Source organism: Papaver somniferum, chromosome 5 (assembly GCF_003573695.1).
Source record: "Papaver somniferum cultivar HN1 chromosome 5, ASM357369v1, whole genome shotgun sequence".
NCBI classification, from domain to species: domain Eukaryota; kingdom Viridiplantae; phylum Streptophyta; class Magnoliopsida; order Ranunculales; family Papaveraceae; genus Papaver; species Papaver somniferum.
Window position 1 is genome coordinate 122,294,088 of NC_039362.1, and position 17,377 is coordinate 122,311,464.

The following is a 17,377-nucleotide window of genomic DNA, read 5'->3' on the forward strand; positions in this document are numbered from 1 at the left end:
GCTAGCATGTGTAAAAATCACGACAAAGGGGGTTCCGAAGAAATAGAAATAAATTTAGTACACAATGTAAGACTCATAGACTGATGTGAATATCATACCATAATGAAAAGCAAATCTATTTAAATAGCACATTTATCTACTCACGGCGGCCTCAATGACAACCAATAGATTAAGCTGAATGACCGGGCAATGATCACCTTCCCGTGTTTCCTATTTAGTTCATTTCAAATAACAAAAATCTGCTAAGTACTCGAACCCCACCGTACTGACAAGCGTTAAGCTTACAAATTCAGTGCAACCCTGATTAAAGAAGAAATCAGTTGATAGCTCATATATATCTATGACCAGTTTCTATGCACAGACATTCTACATAAACGCCTGTAACAAACAAGGTCAAAATCCTAACTTAAAACTTGTAGAGAATGTGCCACTAAATAAGTTGATATCCGTTAATAAAAGTGATTGACAATAGATTGCATTTCAAACACAACAAACTAAAGAGTACAGAACAAAATGTAGCCTTACACTACTTTCATCGTTTTCGACAATTATCAGCACAAACGAAGGCTACAATATCAAGGTGAGAAAATGTTATCCACAAAACTCCAATGCCTAATTTAATAACCATTTCCGTTAATCATTAATGATACAAGTTCCCAGCTTATTACAATCATAATACCTATTAGTGTCAGCTAAATAGGATGAGATCATTAAGTAAGGTTAGTTACCATTGAGGTAGTGAAATGAATAAAGACTGTCCATTGATATTATCTCATATCTTGGCCTTATACAATTTAAGCAAGTCACCATTCAATAAAGAACTAGTAGTGGTTTATGTATACCTAATTAGTGAAACAACTAAATGTGGCACCAAAGAGATCAAGCTTGCTCGTGTTGGACAAACTGTCTCACCAAAGCATAAATTTATCTACATCACAAAATGGTGACAAGTGTATGCACTTCATAGTGACTTTAGAAAATAAAACAGTAACATGAAAGCAATAGAAAGTGTCTCCATTTCCAATCGTACCTGCCTACGACACCAAATGTAGAATTCAGGTAGAGTTGGATAGAGCACCCATCCCCAAGTCTGGAACTAAGAATATGTGTACGAAATAAAATTAACGAATTTAAACGAGTTCCTAAGTCTCTGGACGTTAGTAGCGTCAAGTAGATTTTATACAAACATCCTGGAGATCAAGCTAGTGAGTAATAATGATAACTTCAAACAAGGAATGAAGAGTCATTCCCTGAGTATATTAGACAATAAGGATAACTGCAAGATTTCCCAAGCCAAGTAGAAATGCAACTGTATTAACATGCACAATGAATCTAGTGATGGTGATAACCATGACTTTCACCATTCGTAGTAGATGATGCTTACTGTCACAACATTTGTATGGGTAGTGTGCAAGAGTGAGAATACTAAAAAGTGGCTTATCATTTGTACAACTACCAAGTCCTCTTAACTAACTGTGCTCATAATTATTCTCATGGAAACCCCACTATTATGTCGTTCGTAAACAAGTTGATGTTCCATGAGCCATAAAGAGTACACTAGAATACCAACAATTGTTAACTCATGCAATGACGTCGAGAAAGACATCATATGGTTCATATATAAGAAACCATGATTGAAAACTTGAGCACTAAGTTGAAATAAAATCCATACAACACCATTTAAACCAATTAAAATTTCAATACATCCATGACAACTTCAAGCTCCAAACACGTACAGTCCAATTCCGTAGATTGACCCTACAAGCACATATCTATATCATCTGTTGTATCTGTCAAACTCGTAATGCATGCTGACCGGATCATAATGAAACTTTTACAGTAATCTAATGTATTATGTTACCACAACATACTCAAGAATTACAGGCTTTTAACGGTTCAATAAGAATATAACCACATCATAACTTGACAGACTTATATTATTGTCTTACAGAAGTCAGGCACGTTAAACCCATACTTTAGTATACCTAAATTGATCATAAATTCATAAAAATTTTACAGTAGGTTACTTACACATATATAAACAACATACTAAAAATTCAGCTTCATCCGGTATACGGAAAATAAGATACTTCGATTGCAAGTGGGATGTTCAGGATTTGAATCCTGCAGAAGGCAGTCATGATAAGTCTAATGCTTTTGGTACTTAACTATGTCTGATCATCTTCACATTTTTACCATACTTCTAAGACTGAATGAAGAACAACATACTGAAAATTCATAACATTCCAACGGCTGGAATTTAAGATAAGCATACAATAGAAGACATACGTTTTAGGGTTTATTCATACAAGAAATCCAAGCACGAATCCATCATGAAAAATGATAAAAAACAAATAAATTTCTGAGCAATTCATGATGATTATTAGATACCCAACTCATTTATTTACAAAATAGCATGGTTTATCATAAAAATCTCCAATTTCACAACATGAATCCTAAATTCTCAAATATCTCAAATCAAATTTTCATGTGAATGGATTCATGAATTAGTTCGTGTACAACATAAACTCACCCTGATTTCCACCAACCCCTTTCATGGATTTACTAATGGGATCAATTTATAGCAAAACCCCCAAATTCTAAAATAAGGCCTACTTAAGCATCAAACTAAAACAAATTCATACCTTGTTAAGCTAATTTCATCACCAAGAATTAACAATTTCAGCTAACATATTCATGAATATCAAACCCTAGACTTGTACTCCCTTAAAAAGAAACAATGGCAGCCAAGAGAGGAAGAAGTAAGATGCTCCCTGATACAACACCATCATTCAAATGAATCGCCAAAACCCATTCATTTCTCACAGCTCATATCTTGTTCTTAGAGGATTTGAAAAAAAAAAGAAGAAAGAAATATTCCCAGAGAAGAAAATATCCAGGAGGGAGAAAACGCAAGAAGAAAAACCAGAGAGAAATTGAGTTCCCCTAATATTTAAGTTTTTTATTTTCTAACATACAAAAATTACTCATGTACACTGACAGGTCCAATGATCGACACGTGCACTGAAACGTGGACAGCTGCATGGTTAACTATTAGGCACCCAATGGTTTTAGATTAAGGCAGATTTTATTTTCTAATCGGAGAACGAACTTTAAATCCTGAGGTCACCTAAAAATGTTTAGAAAACATGTCAGTCTTAAGCACTCTGAGGGTAGAGTCTGACTAACGGGTTTAGTTAAACCCGAAGAGAAATTTCAGTCTTTCACACGATCATTGTTATACAGTGTCATAATATTATTACACAACATCAAAGTTATCATATCACAACTTCGATAAAAATACTATGGTGATATGTATCACTCCCCCTTAGTCAATACTTTCGTCTCAACATGAAAACCACTCCCCCTTACATAATGATCCGAAAATCATATGTATTTGTAGTGTGAACTACATATTAATTCTCCCCCTTTTTGTCAATAAAATTGGCAAAGGTACGAAAACGGGATCCTAATGAAATTTCCGCGAAGACGCTTCAAGACCAAAGAAAAGTACATATCAACTTGTTTAGATGCAATCGTAAAGCCGAGGATAAATGCATTCATCAAGGAGTTTATAAAGATACAAGATAACCCCTAAATAATTCCACAACCGCACTCCCGACAAAGATATGGAAATTAAGCGCAAGTTCAAAAGAACTCTCCCCCATTTGATTTCATTCCCAAGAGAACAACAAGAGCGACCTTACTTTTACAAGAAAATAAGGATTTTATTGGACACCAAAAACCATAAAGCAATGATTTTTTATATCCAAAATTCTCAATTAAACTAACCACAAGAGAACCCATGATTAATTTAATCGGAATTCATAACCAAATTAATCACAAACGAGTCTATGATTAATATAGTTGGAAATGCTCGACATAAGAGAGTTTACGGAGCTACGACTAAGTTCACCATAAAAGAATGATTAACTCAATCGTTTTATGCTCAACACAAGAAAAACTTATGGAGCATTTCAGTATACACATAAAATATGGATCAGGGAATGATCAATACTGCGGCATATACAAGGATTCATTCTATTTTCCATCACTATTTGCACAATGACATACAATAGACACAATCCTTGTAAACAAAAGATTTTAACCTATCTTCCATTAATAATTGACATAATAGGCTTAACTTTTGTTTGTCAAAATTTCATCGATCTTGTATCAATACTCGCATATCGACATATAAAAGATAACTTTTAACATCATATGGGACAATAATAGTTCACAGACGCAAACACACATATCCCATAACATATTTCAATATATATAGAACCATAAAGATTAATACTGCAAAAATCATCTTCCAAACAATTTTTAGAATTTAAATAAATAAACCTAAAAAATAAAGATGAAAAAACGATAGACATAGCTATGTGTACTCACAATAATGGCTATTCCAAACTCTAGTAATTCTTCCTCTTAAAATAGAAGAAATAAATTCTCATAAGAAGACTTTCTAGATATTGATATCTTTGAAATATTCTGTATCGTTCCCAGACTCCTTGTCGTCAACAGCCATTGGAACATAAGGTTCGTGGAGGAAGGAGTCAATACCAACAAACCGTCTTGGATGAAGATGTCGAACCAGGTCCTTCTGAATTTCCAAAGATCTTAACACACAAGCCTTTATTTGTCGAATCTCCATTCTTGTCTCTTTCAACTCATCAAGAACATCAGAGAATTTCTGAGAGTTAGAAGGAGCTGCCATTGGCTTCCTCACATTCCTTCTTTTTCTTTTCAAGGATGGAGACACCGAAGATTTTTCTTTTTCCTTGGTGATTGATGGCTTAACAATCATATTGATATATTTTCCATCTGAAGACATGATGATTGGAGTATCCATTAAAGCACGGTTGTGTGAGAGGAATTCACAATTCAACTTCAACAAGAAGTCTTGAGATATAAAGAATATCAGAGAAGGAAAAAGGAATACAGGGATTCGAAACCTTTAAACAGGCTCGTACACGTCCAACTCACAACCCTATAAAGAGCGAAATTGTCGATAATAACCCTCTTTTTTTTGGCATATCGGTTCCTTCCAATATCAATAGTGATATGAAGAAAAATAACACAATCAGATCTTGCAAGATCTTGTCTCTTTTGAACAGGCACATGAGACAAGATGCACAAAAATAACACAATCAGGTTGTGCTGTGGTGAACAATGATTTGTCCACCATGACCCTTTTGTACAGAATCAATGGAGCTCTGCCTTTCCGTATGTTTAGACCAGGTTTTCCTCTCTAATGGTCTATATCTTTCCTTGGAAACTAGTCTTTTCGAAGAGGACAAGATCTTACATACCTTAGATGTTTTCTCCGCAAGTTTAAGCTTATTGGATAGACGATCTGCTCTTCGTTGAAGCTTGTTGACATATCTCATCTTGTGTTTCTACTTGAAACACTTTGAAAATTCATGTCCCTTGAGAGAACAATAGGATCATGTCAACGCAAAGGATGGTTCAGGGGCCTTTGAAACGCAAGTTGCTAGGCACAAAGTAGATCCTGAAACATTAACCAAAGAGTTTCCAAAAGACGGGTCAAATGATTCTTCCATCTTGATTGGGCTCTCTTCTAAAAGATTATCAAGATTGATGTATGTATTGCTACAACTATCAAAATCAATATTTTCAGACAGAAGAGCAACACTTGATTTCTTGTCTTCATCATAATCACAATTGTAGTGTCGCAGCAAGACCTTTGTTCCCAGTGTATTTTCTACACTTTAGGCACTCGTTTGCAAAATGACCAAATCCTTTACACTTAAAGCACTGAGGCATATCCTCGTCATCAGTCTCATCTGTGTCCCTGTTTTGGGGAGGAATACGATTATGAGGTTTGACCGATGCTTTTGGCTTATCTCTGGAGAACCGTTTACTTCTCTTCAACAGAAGATCTCTAAACTTTATTGTGATCATCGAGACTAATTTGTCAAGATCTTCATCTGATGAATCTGTCTCAGAGTGATCATCGTCAGAGATATACACATTTTTACTTTTATCAAGTAATTTTATGTCTTTCAGTGTTTGAACGCAACATCCTTAGATTTGGACGAGTGTTCGTGATCAAAGATCTTAAGCTTCCCAACCAGTGTATTTCTGGAGAGGTTATCAAGGTTATTTCCCTCAACGATGGCATGCTTCTTAGAATCGTATCTAGATGGCAGCGATCTGAGAATTTTCATCACAATGTCCTTTTCAGGAATAGTCTTACCCAATACAAAAGATGCATTAACAATTTCAGACACTTTGTGATTAAACTCATCAAATGAATCCTCATCTGCCATACGAAGGTTTTCCCAATCGGAATTAAGGTTTTTAAGCCTAGCTTCCTTTTCAATGGTATTTCTTTCGAATACGGTTTCTAAGATATCCCACGCATATTTAGACCTAGTGCAATTTGACACATGGTACTGAAGATTTGGGGTAATGGCATGTATGATGGCATTCAAACCGTCAGAGTTTTGCTTTGCAGCAAGTATCTCAGCAGCATCGTATTCGCCAATATTTTTTGGAACGTTAATGTTACCTACTGCAACAACGGGAGCATCATAGCCATTAACAACATATACCCATGATTGAAAATCACACGATTGAAAAAATGTTCGTATAGCAATTTTCCACCATAAGTAATTAGAGCCATCGAAGACTGGTGGTACGTTAATAGAGATAGCACCTCTGTCCATAGAGTCAGATCGCTACAAACATAGACTTTTGAGGACTTGAACGTGTTTGCCTGCTCTGATACTAATTAAAAATGCGGGGGTCTAACAACCTCACCCAATATTTCGATTAACAATCTGTATGGACTAACTCGAATATACTTTTAAGAGAATCAACTAGATAGTCATACTCAATCTTAATAAAAAGTATATCAAGGAGTTAATATCTCTATCTCTTGATTTAAATCTTACTCAAGCAATCTGCGAGTCTCGATTAAATATAAGAGAGATAAACTTGGATGGTACCAAAGACCAATATCCAAGGATCAATCAATATCAATCAACAACCAAAGGTTGGATTTCACAATTGATCGATACAACGCACAACTTGTGATATTTCAATTATATAACAAAATATAATGCGGAACAGAAATAACACAGACACCGGAAATTTTGTTAACGAGGAAACCGCAAATGCAGAAAAACCTCGGACCAAGTCCAAATTGAACACCACACTGTATTAAGACGCTACAGACACTAGCCTACTACAAACTAACTTCGGTCTGGACTATAGTTGAACCCTAATCAATCTCACACTGATTCAAGGTACAGTTGCGCTCCTTACGTCCCCAGCAGAATACTACGCACTTGATTCCCTTAGCTGATCTCACCCACAACCAAGAGTTGCTACGACCCAAAGTCGAAGACTTTAATAAACAAATCTGTATCACACAGAAAATTCTACAAGGATAGATAAATCTGTCTCCCACAGATAAACCTAAAAGTTTTGTTTTGTCTTTCGATAAAAATCAAGGTGAAGAAGAACCAATTGATAAACCGTGCTTATATTCCCGAAGAACGGCCTAGTATTATCAATCACCTCACAATAATCTAAATCGTATGGTAGTGAAACTAGATATTGCAGAATCACAAACGATGAGACGAAGATGTTTGTGATTTCTTTTTATCTTGCCCTATCGGAGATATAATCTCAAGTCAATTATTCAATTAAAATCGTACGATAGAAAATGGCAAGATCAGATCGCTCAACTACAAGAGAAGTAGTTTCTCCTGGCTTCACAATCCCAATGAAGTCTTTCAGTCGTTAATCGACAGGGTCTCGAGAATAAACCTACGATTAAAGGAGAATCGACTCTAGCAAACCAACTAGTATCACACAAGAAGTGTGGGGATTAGTTTTGCACAGTTGCTAGACGTCTCCTTATATAGTTTTCAAATCAGGGTTTGCAATCTAAGTTACCTTGGTAACAAAGCATTCAATAATCACCGTTAGATGAAAAACCTGATTTATCCAAGCTAATATCTTTCAACCGTTAGATCGAAACTTAGCTTGTCATACACAAATGAAATGTATTCATTTAGGTTTGAGTAACCGTACCTAAACATGTACATTGGTTGGTTCACAAATGGTTGACCAATGGTTAGCCATATGAGTGCTTTCATATTAACCGTATTCATCTTTATCATAGCTAGTTCAAATGACTCATAAGAACTAGTTCAAGAGTTATTCAATTGCTTAGGTCTTTATACATAGACACAATTGAAAAAAAATCGGTTTGATTTATTTGAATCAATTCATGAACAATATAACCACGGTTTGCAAAGATTTCCTTCCTTATAAGTTATTGTTTTAAGTCCATGAACTTCTGATTTGAGTAATAACTAGCTTGGTTACGCGTACGGTTATGCGTACCTTAGCTACCGGATTTTGAGTTGGTTTTAGTTTCCAAACTCAGCAGAATTTTTCAGGTGAAAAAGTTCCGCCAGTACGCGTACCTAAGGTGATTGGTTTTTGAGTTCGTAAACTTCAAACTCAGCAGAATTTCACGGACGTGAATTTCCTCTAGTACGCGTACCCAACCTGTCTCCTTCACCAATACCGCATGCACACATATGCATACACTTGGTTTCCGGCACATGAATTTATACACTAATGTGCGAACACATTATATGCTTACATCCATATGTGGTTACATATTCTCAACTCTACATTTCAATCATTGAAACATTCTTCTATAATGTTATAACAGTCGTTAGACATAAAGTATCGACTATCGTCATCAAAGCCATTTCAATATTGAAACGTCATCATGACTTTAGTCACGGGTAAAGATGAAGATGGTTAAAGAAAAATCTTATCAACACGTATTTCGAGAAAAAGATAGGTGAGTAAACTCGGCTCGAAGTAGCAAATGTGTATGTATGAAAACTATCATACTTATACGACTTTTGTCTCAAGAGTAGGAGATATAGTAGATAGACTTTTGAGTGAAAAGATGAGTTCAAGTCTCCACATACGTTTTGGCCAGAAGAAGTTCCACTGGTTCCTTGAGTAGTTCTTCGTCTTTGCAAGATAATCGCCATGGAGTCTGGAGCTCAACTCTTCCTAACTATCCTAGACCGAGACTTAGTCATAAGTATACTAGAAATCAAGACATATAGTTTTGATGACTAATATTGACAAAAACGCTTGAGATAGCAACACATGCGATTTCAACCGAGCAATGCTCTAACACCTCTAATGCTAATAATATGGTCAACTTTGTGAGTCAAATCTAATTGACTTAGAGGATCCCCAATTATTCAGGTTGTTGTTATGTGATTCTAAATTTTTATTTGATTTTTTACAAACTCTAGGACCTAATAATTCGGATCTCACTTTTGAGGAGTTGCAGCTTAAAGAAATATATTTAGACCCTTTTATAGAACCTGAACCTGAACCAAAATCATATGTAGTTGTCTTAATCAGTAAACTAGGTAAGGGCATGCTAGTCTTGTTCATTTTCTTGGTTTACTGCAGTTTCCTTTGGTCAGCTCTATTTGGTTTTGAAGACCCACAGTTATTCCGGCTATTGTTATACGGTTCGAGTTGACTAATCCTTTCCCAAGTCTGGCTGAAGACTTTAAACTTAGCACTTCTTGGGAGGTAACCCATGCTCATGCAACATGGTATTATCTTTCCTTAACTCTTTTTCTTCAAGTGGTAATAGTTTCTCCTCGTTCATGCTTTTAATTTTATCTTTAGAACATCGAGGACAATGTTAGATTTAAGTTTGGGGGTGGGGAAGAACTTTTTAGTTGCACTTTTGAAACTTCTAGCGTCACATGGTATCCGGTTAGTTAAGTTTACATACTGTTTCTCACCGAAAAGATAGAAATTGGAATGCTAGGGATAACAACCTTTTGAGACATTAGAGAAAAAGACATTGAGATCCTTGAAATTCAGGAGAGAACTTGTTCCTTTTAGAGGGTAACCGTGATGGACCTAACCATACATGATGGAAAGGCAAATAGGTCCGGAAATGCCAGAAAGACAAAGCAACCTCACAATGTAGTCTTAGTTACTGGATTGCGACTCTCTCTCAGTAGAAACTTATCATCATCAACAAGCGGAGCGACATCAAAATCTATGAAGAAATTTGAAGACGTTTTAGGTTTAGAAGCAACAATAGAAAAGAATAATTCAAAAATCAAAGTTGAAGTTATAAGAGCAAATGATATAAGTTGTTAGAATACATGATACCAAGACATCACAAGTTGGGAAGATCCAAGTTCTGAAAGTCCTTCTCTCATGGCCATGTAAATTGTTGTCTTGTAATTTTTGTTTCCAAAAAAAAAAAATGAAAAAAATGAAAAAAAAAAATCATCGTTACGTTTTGTTCAATAAGGCCAAAGGGAAGTAGAAATTTATAAGTCAAGGAAGAAATCAAAGAGAAGAGTTAATTGTCAAGGTTCTATGAGGTTCGATAGTTTATCATCAACAATTGAAGACCGAAGATGACGTTGTTTCTACTGAGCACTATGAGAGAGTCGAAGAAAGATACATTTGGTTGCTTTGTTAGTCCGCTTTCAATCTGGCACAAAATCTTTCTAGCACTGGTTTAACTCATCACACGTAATTAGTCCAGCTGTGTAGCAGATGTCCCTCTCATCTATTCTTATCCAGCTGTAAAGAAGCTGACGCATCTTACAATGTTTATCTAGCTGTGTTGCGGATATCTCTTTATCTAGCAGTGTTGTGGATGTGTCTCCCTTTTTCTTCAGTCAGCTTTAGAGCTGACACCTTTAATTTCTCTGGCGTTCTAGTTACTTGGAGATATGTTCAGAATATGTATGTCCTCATAGCTCTTTGGATACTTGTGACCAATTAGAAGTAATGGTTTTGTGGGTACACCTCTGGTAAACCCTCCCGAGATTAACTCGGTTTTATTTTTTATTAGTTTTGCTCGAGGCCTAGCAAATAATAAGTTTGGGGGTATTTGATAGACACATTTTTTTGTCTAATTTGTCCTCAATGTTCTGTATTCTTAGTACTCGATTTCGTACTTATTATGGAGTTTTATGTTTTTGTAGATGTTTTTGGAAAAATAAGCTCTTGCGGCAAAATTGGCTCGAAAAGTGGTGTTTTACACCCCCGAAATGTGTTAAAGGCACCCCAAAAATACGATGAAGAAATCCCGGAAAAATTACTATTTACGCCCAAAAATACTATTTGCACCCTAGGGCAAGTGCTAAAGGGACACCCGTACAAGATTAAGGGGAGGACATCTTCTTCCCAAAATTCAAAAATGAAAAAAGGCGGGAAAAATGGCAGCAACAATGGCAGAGTTTTCGATCGGATTTTGGAGGATTTTTGTGTGATTCAATCACTGAAACTTCATGGGTAGTTGTGATATGTCCTAACAAAGCTAGTATGGGTGTTTGTTTCGATCAAATTTGTCTGGATAACTTGGTTTAATCCAAACAGGGAGTTGGAGGAAAAACATGAGCTTACACGAGTTGTGGTGAATCTAAACGTGTACTGCACGTGTTTGGAACCCTTAATCAACACTTTGGAACGTGAAGAATATTTATAAGGAATTTAATCCAGCTGCAGATGCGTAAAAATCAAAATCATTGATAAAAAAAGAAAGAAAATATCCCGAGTAAAATAAGATTATTTGGAGTTAATGGAGGAGATTCAATGTCGCAATCACGTATAAATATGTTCACAAGGTATCATAGAAGGGGTGTCGAGAGTCTAAGGGGCGTAGGAGAGCCAGAGAAGAAGAAAAAAATCAAGTTACAGAGCTGCCATTTGTCAGCGTTTGCGACACAGAGCCGTGGGTCTTAGAGCAACAGTATCAGTGACACATATTGTGGGTCGTAGTTCTCTGGTTTGTAACAAATATAATTGTTACAAACCCGGTTTTGAATTATTTCTCCATTTTCATCATTTGTAAACACTCTTTGAGCAATAATAATGATTTTTGAGCGTGTTTCCAACATGATGAGCGACTAATTCTCCCACAACCAAGGCAATGAGGAAGCTATTTACGCATGAATAATTGGTAACTATTTTATTTTCTCTAATATTTAATTATAATTCACTCAATCACTGCTTTTGCAGAGTTTTAAATTGTTTGCGTAATTTTCCTAATCAGTTGTGATTCAATTAGATAAGTTATGCTTTGTTTAGATAATCCATGCTTAAGGGATACAATTGATGTTTGAGAATTTACTTGATTATTAGTGAGTTAAGATATAAAGGACTTAAAAGATAATTAGAATTTTGGATTATTTACCATCATTAATTCTTGTGTAATAGTGGAATCAGTGTCTTGGTTATTTTCTCATACCTCTCGCCCACTTTGTTAATATTTTTGTATATAATTATATTAAATATTTAAATTTAATCTTCACAAGTCCGAGAGTTTGAACGTGAGAGAGTACCTATAAATTCTTCTAGGATATCTTATCTCAGCAATTTTTATCCTTTCACTGCAGCTTCCAGGAAAGAGGGTGTGTCTCGCAGTCCTTCTGGGAATCACAGGCGGGAAACCCTTCTGATAACAAAGTCTAGGAGTAACCAATATTTTTCGAACGACTTTCCTATTAAGCTCGTTACCCTATAGGTCTCGTTCTAGTCAAAATTTTAAGATTAGGTTCGCGTTTGGTTTCGTTTTCCTAAGGCGGGCAAGAAGGAAACGGTGATGAAATGCGAGTCCTTATCTTAATTTGGCCAGGCCTTTCCCTTTACAAGGAAATTAAAACAAACGTATTCAAATCCTCAGCATATATTCACCTTAAGGCATACAATAAACCCGCTGACATATAACATCAAAGTCCAATTGTATCACGACTTTAACAATAATACTACGGTGATATGTATCACTCCCCCTTAGTCAATACTCCATCTCGATCATGGAAACCACTCCCCCTTACACAATGATCCGAAAACCATATGTATTTATAGTGTGAACTACAATATTTCTCCCCCTTTTTGTCAATAAAATTGTCAAAGGTACAATAATGGGATCATAATGAAATTTCCACATTCATCAAGGAGTTTTAAGATACAAGATAACCCCTATAAAATTCCCCAGCCGCATTCCCCGCAAGATATTACCATTAAGCACAAGTTCAAAACAACTCTCCCCCATTTGATGTCATTCCCGAGAGAACAACAAGAGCGACCTTAATTTCGAAAAAAAAGAAGGATTTTATATTGGAAACCAAAAACCATAGGAATGATTTTCTATATCCAAAGCTTAACCAAATTAATCACAAGTAAACCCATGATTAATTCAATTGGAATACGCAACTAAATCAAACCACAAAAGTGATAAATTTAATTGAAAATGCTCAACATAAGTAAACTCACCGAGCTACGACTAAGTCAATCACACGGAGATGACTAACTTAACCGTACAAATACTCAACATAAGGAAAACCTTACGGAATATATGACTACATTAACCAAAGAACATGATAGTGTAGCCTTTCATATACTCAACACAAGAACTTGTGGAATATATGAAAACTCAACTAGATTAATTACAAGAGAACCTATAATTAATCTAATTGGAATACAAATAACCAAACTAATCACCGAAGTAATCAATTTAATTATTTTGGGCTCAACATAAGAGAACTTATGGAACCCCGACTAAGTTCATCATAGAATATGACAACCTTAACCGTACATGTACTCAACATAAGAAAGAAAACTTATGGAGTAATAACTAAATAACCAGACTAGTTGATTAATTTAGTTCTTAATGCTCGACATATAGCATCTTATGGAACAACCAACAAAGCCAAGGTAAATCGACTTAGTTGTAAGGTGCTCAACATAAGACACACAATGGGGACTTCACGGTAAAACATAATAAAATGGATCAATGAAGATCAATACCGTGGATAACATACAAGGATCTATTTTATTTTCCATCATAACGACATAATAGACTTTATCCTTGTTGAACAAAAGATTTTATCCTATTTTCCATCAAATTAATGATTATATAGGCTTAACTTTTGTATATGTCAAAAGTCCATTCGTCCTTTCATCAATACGAATACCGATTCATGAACGACTTTACTTTTGACTGCAATATGGGACCTTCAAGTTCACGGATGTAAACAATACATATCCCATAAACAAATTGCAATATCACAAAATCATAAAGATCAATACTGCAATAACATCATCCTACAAATATTTTTAGAATTTAATACCAATAAACCTAAAAAATAACATAAGAAGATGAAAACAAAAATAGCTATGTGTAGTCACAATCATCGCTATTCAAAGCACTAGTTATTCTTCCAACTAATCCAAAAAGAAGAATTACTAGGCATATAAGACTCGGTTTTTCCTTGATGATTTCATACCTCTGAAATGGTCCATCAAAGTAGGAGTCAATGATATCCTTGACCCTGTTGACCGTATTCAAAAGTTAAAACGTTGACTTTTCGATCAATAGTGCGAGCATAATGACGAGCCTTTGCACAATAAAGGATAACTTTCTTCTGATTTCTGATCAAGATATTCTGAGTACCAAGGATTTTCGCATGTCCATCAATCAGCTGGTTTATCTGCAATTGAAGGTTAGTCGGTTCGTTCTTAACTTCATCCTGAACACGAATCAAATCCTTGACAGATTCACCAATCCAAGTGTTATACTCTTTTCTTTCAAGCATCTTCTTCCGTATAAACTCTTGATCAAAATCACAACCTTTGAGATCATCCTCAACCATAGGGTTAACTTCTTCTTTGGGAACAGTTTCCATAGAGATCATTTCTGAAGAAAAATGAGGCACCTATAAGATTTATATATGTTCATGAATGCCCTGGCTAGAAACCCTAGATTTCTTTGAGGAGATACATGCATTTGTGGCCGACCAAGAATGGCTCTAGAAAGAGATACTGTGCAGCTTCCAAAACGTCCACCATCCCAAAAGAGATGAAAGGAAAATGATACTAGAAAAGATCATTACAACAAGGGATATACAATCCTAGAGAAAATATAATACAATACTTGAGCGTCTCTCAAATCCTCATCCTTGTATCTCTCAAGTTAGACACAAGGATAGAACATTCTGCTTCTAGGTAGCAGAGGGAGACATAGAAAAGTTTTCATAACTTACAATCTTCTCCCGTGGATATGAAGTTTAAACAAGTGCCAGTTGTTGCTTCTCCTCCAGGAATATGTACCTTATGTGGAAAAGGAAATCACTATGTTATCCACTGTTTTGCTAGAAAGAAACGTGTTTCTGAACTCCACAAGTTGCTTCTTTCTACTGTCAATCGAGTAAATAGTCGAACGACTACTACAGTGAAGGTCCCTTTCACATGAAACCGGGTAAAAAAAGAAAATTTCATTCTGTACAGTAACTCATGAGAATTAGTTGGTGCAGAAGAATTTTTCTTTAAAACAGAGTTTTCCTTTTCCAATGATTTTCACTGTCCATAGGCTAAGACAAGCGATGCTTCAAGTTTCTCCCTCTCAACACGAAGTCTGTCTAGATCAGATGAATGCGTCTTGATCAAACAATTTTCTCTAATTGAACCTTCTTTGACCAGCTTTTCAAGATCACAAATCTTTTCACGCTGTATGTTGTTTTCTTGAAGAAGTTTTTCAATTTCCTTAGAGAAAGACCCTATAATGTTATAGAGTACCTATTCACAATCAATAGACTTTTCAAATTCATCAATGAGTTTACCATGATCCTGTAGATCAATACACTCAGTAGAATTTTTTGAAATTCTGGTTATCTCCAATTCAGCTTTAGCCATTATATCCAATGTCTCATTGGAGGAAGAATGATTGACACAAGATGAAACATTCTTCCTACCTCAGGATTCGGAAGAATCATCTAAGGAGTGACCCTTTGAGGTATTTCCGAGACACTTGACAAAGTTGATAGCTTTAGGAGGTATTTTGGTATCCGTATGAGATTCTGTCCACAGAGTCAGATCGCTACAAACACAGACTGATGAGGTCTTAAACGTGTTTGCCTGCTCTGATACCAATTGAAAAAGCGGGGGTCTAACAACAACACCCAATATTTCTCTTAGCAATCTGTATGGACTAACTCCGAAACACTTTGCTAGAGAATCAACTAGACAGTCAGACTCAATCTAGATAGAAAGTATCTCAAGGATTTATTATCTCAATCTCTCGATTTGATCATTACTCAAGAAAATAGAAATCTGCGAGTCTTTATCAAAGAGAGATAACTTGGAAGGTACCAAAGACCAATGTCCAAGGATCAATCAACTACAATCAACAACCAAAGGTTGGATTAGATAAGTTGATGATCACGAACGCATAACCTGTATTATTTTAATTATATAAAATATAATATGGAAAAGAAATAACACAGACACCAGGAATTTTGTCAACGAGGAAACCACAAATGCAGAAAAACCTCGGGACCTAGTCCAGATTGAATACACATTGTATTAAGCCGCTACAGACACTAGCCTACTGCAAACTTACTTCGGACTGGACTATAGTTTAACCCCTATCAATCTCCCACTGATACAAGGTACAATTGTACTCCTACACCTCTGATCCCAGCAGGATACTGCACACTTGATTCCCTTAGCTGATCTCACCCACAACAAAGAGTTGTTGTAACCCAGAATCACAGACTTGATAATAAACAGACCTGTCTCTCACAGAAAAGTCTATAAGAGGATAAATCTGTATCCCACAGATAAACCCTAGGTTTTATTCCATCTTTAGATATAAAATCAAGGTAACAGGAACCAATTGATAATCCGGTCTTATATTCCCGAAGAACATCCTAGATTAATTAATCACCTCTCTACAATCCTTCCTGACTACACAAGCGGATTGTCGAGGAATCACAAACAGTGAGACGAAGATGTTTGTGACTTCTTTATCTTGCCTATCGGAGAACTCTCACGATCTCAATCCAATCAATCGATTGTAATCGTACGATAGAAGATGCAAGATCAGATCACACAACTACGATAAAGTAGTATCAGTCTGGCTTCAAAATCCCAATGAAGTCTTTAAGTAGTTAACCTGATTTTAGAGAAGAAAATCAAATGTTAATGGAGATCGACTCTAGCGGGCGCACTAGTAGCACACATACGTGTGGGGATTAGTTTTACACAATGCTAGATGTCTCCTTTATATAGCCTTCAAAGCATGGTTTTGCCTTAGGTACAAAGCAATCCTTATTCACCGTTAGATGAAAACCTGATTTAGATTCAAGCTAATAATTCTCAACCGTTAGATCGAAAACTTAGCTTGTCACACACACTTGGGTAGACGTTTACTGGGTTCGTGAAAACCATGCCCAAACGTGTACGTGTATGTTGGTTCAACATAGTAACCCAAAAGGTTAACCATATGAGCATTTCATATTAACCTTGTTCTTCT

At 35.8% G+C, this 17,377-nt stretch overlaps 1 long non-coding RNA gene across 2 annotated transcripts; it reads right to left on the reverse strand.

The window, feature by feature from the left end:
* Positions 1-306: 306 nt before the first annotated feature.
* LOC113282551 lies at positions 307-2,933 on the reverse strand. Of its 2 annotated transcripts, XR_003327014.1 has the most exons (3): positions 2,646-2,933; positions 2,032-2,124; positions 307-1,758 (listed from the first exon to the last, which is right to left on the reverse strand). It is a non-coding gene; the product is annotated as an uncharacterized LOC113282551 (long non-coding RNA). The 2 variants fall into 2 exon arrangements; XR_003327013.1 differs by lacking the exon at positions 307-1,758 and having other exon boundaries at positions 1,879-2,124.
* Positions 2,934-17,377: the final 14,444 nt, after the last annotated feature.